Source organism: Musa acuminata, unplaced genomic scaffold, assembly GCF_036884655.1.
Source record: "Musa acuminata AAA Group cultivar baxijiao unplaced genomic scaffold, Cavendish_Baxijiao_AAA HiC_scaffold_1136, whole genome shotgun sequence".
Taxonomy (NCBI): Eukaryota; Viridiplantae; Streptophyta; class Magnoliopsida; order Zingiberales; family Musaceae; genus Musa; species Musa acuminata.
Window position 1 is genome coordinate 1,092,066 of NW_027021348.1, and position 2,935 is coordinate 1,095,000.

Here is a 2,935-nt window from a genome sequence, read left to right on the forward strand (position 1 = left end):
CAATGCAGAAACGAGGAGCGGAGCAACTTGGGTGTAACTTGGCGAAGTACCCAAACCGCATGAAGGGAGCCAGCATAGAAGTTGGAACATGGAGCAGAGGCACAGCGCTTTCCCTAGACAGAGGTCAAGGACATGAACTCTTGCAGAGGCAGGAGTAGAATCATGCTGTTCCTTGGGTCCTTCATTCTGACAGAGCGGACTCATCTTGCATGGTGCCAAAGACGAAGGGAGCTTCGGGGCACATGCACCTTATCTCGGAGGAGCATTCGATGGAGGAACTAAGGCGACTCAATTTGCGGAGGCGAAGTTGGGTACAGAAGGCCTTAGCACGGGGCAAGAGGACGCAGAGGTGGGTACTCTTGAAGAATATGCCACAGTGTTGCCATTCGAGTTGCTATGAAGGAAGCGGTGCGCAGTGGAGATTGTGCTGGTAGGGGCAGAGGCCCAGGATCCAGACAATGGTGCACAAATTACATTGAAGTCGGTGGACTTCGGGAGCTACTAGGCGACGGACTGTCCTAGAGCGGTGCTTCATCTAGGTGTGACCCAAGAGTGGGTGGATGAAGGTCGATTGCCAAAGGAGCGAACAAAATCGAAGGTGGAGGAGACCCTGCGATGTATTGGCAGAGGCCACACATGGAGGGTTCACAATTCGAGTTTATTCCACAAGGATCAGAATGCAATGGAGATGTCACCAGGAGGTGACATGGTGCAGCGGATCGTGGTGGAACAGTTCGTGGCAATGCGACACACACGACATAGTCCCGTGAGGGATGAGATCATATGGAGGTATGATCGGGAGCTACTGGGAGCTCCGCTTTGGTGAACAACACGACGGCAAGAAGGGCTATGGATTCAAGGAGTGAAGGCCATGGTACCGCAGAGGCGGGTCTTCCGGGCGTGCACCGAATTTTGCATCGGATGAAAACCTTGGTCATCAGCATATGGGGGCTGGGTTCCACCAAGGGAAGAGTTCGAATGCAAGTACCAGTGAGTCCCATGAGAGGGACTTGATCATGCAGAGGTATGATCGAAGCAGCTGGAGAGTTGGACTGCTCCAGAGCTCATATTCGCTTAAGGGAGCCCGACAAGTCAGAGGACAAGGTCGAGTAAGCGAACGTTGCTACCAAGGAAGCTAAGGAGAACAGAATCGGTGCAAACCCTACAATGTGATGGCAGAGGCCATGCATGGGAGTTGCAGTCTGTCTTTCCATCGATCAAACAGACTGCTTGGAGAACACAGAGGTGTTGAAGCAGGAGGTCGAAAGGGGCGAGGAAGCGACGATGAGTCCAGAGGGACTTAGCTACCCAAAATCAAGCATCAGTTAGAATGGAGGTGGACTCAGAGGAGTGCCACGGAGACATCTCTACTGATTGTGAAGGAAAGGGATACAGAGGCGAAGCGACGGATAGTAGGGCCATGGGCATGGCAGCGCCATGGTACCGCAGAGGCGGGACTTCCGTGCAAGTCATTGATCCCTTGCTCTCACGGAGGGAGAGCGCTTGGTCGTGAAAGGGGCCGAGGAGGTGGAGCATGCAGAGGCAATCTCCAAGTACCGAGACAAGGCTGAAGGGCAGAGGCCAAGAAACTTCGTAAGACCGGTGTCAACAAGTTTCTCATCAAGATAGCCGTAAGTGAAGGACTTCGGGTCATGCAAGAGTGCACGACCAAGGAACGAAGCAGGCAGTACGTGGTGCTGTACCTTTGCTACTCAGTGGAGTAGGCGGCAGGGTTGATGGAGAAGACGGTACAATCCCAGAGAATTACTCCAAGTTGGGGTGAAAACTTCCCGCATTCCAGAAGTTCGATGGCATTGAGAAGGTGAATCACAGTAGCCAACTCAACGCAAGGAGTGCAAACACTTCAAGTGCTTCAGAAGTGTGAGCAAAGAGCAGGCGAAGGCCAGTAACCAGCTCGATGCATGAAGTACAACCTCGAGGAGGCGGGCGAAGTCAAGTAACCTTTGCCTTCTCAACTCTTAAGAGAATGGGCGAAACCGAGTACCCCAGTTCTCTTATCTATCCAGCAGAGGAGCTCTGCACAAGTTCAAAGACCCTTCGAAGATAATGGAAGACAATAGTTGTCAAATCCTCACCAACGGTGATCAGTGCTACTGAGAGTAGATTGTCCGCTTCATTTCCCAACGAAATGCCAATCGAAAGCGGAAGTGATGCGAACCTACTTGGATGTGACAACTAACTTAAAGAAGAGTCAATGAGCAGATTTTGTGGAGGAAGGACCCAAAACTTCTGAAGTTTGCGAGGCGATGCTCGTTAAAGCTCCAACAAGCATCCACCCAGTTCAAGCAGAATGTGGAAATTTTGAGAGACTGGCGCAGAAAAGATGGTCTTTTCCTTCATTTGGTGGATCCGCAAGAATCGACAAGGATCAACACAACTCAGCCAACCCCACACCAGAGTCAGAGTCATTGGCGAGTTGAAGCAGCATGGCGGATCAAAGGTTCGACTACTCAGAAACAGCAGCGGAGAGCAGCTGGGAGCCAGGAGGCGCATTGCAGCTGGAGCGGAAGATTGAAGACTCAGCAAAGGCGAAGAGTTGCAGTGTTCACAAAGGCTTCGACGAGGACGTCGAAGGGATAAGTGGGGGAGAATGTAACGGACAAACTTCTAAACAAGATGTTGGATGTAATGCTTATGTCTGTCCGTTGTCTTTTGGCATGTTCATGCCTTGTACAGAATGTAAAGGGGCGGCCGAAGGCTTAATAGTCCCATTTTAGTTGGGTTGGTGGCCTCTTTAGGCTTGTAAATAAAGGTTGTGTCATGTGGACACGTTCGAGAGCTTTTCGGTCTGTAATGGACCATTTTACCCTTTGTTGTGCAACTATTCAGAGCTTGTAAAGTCTGTTTGTAATTTGCATTGTCTATGAAGTGTTTTTCGGACATGTTTGCTTGTGGATCCCGATTGAGGCATTCT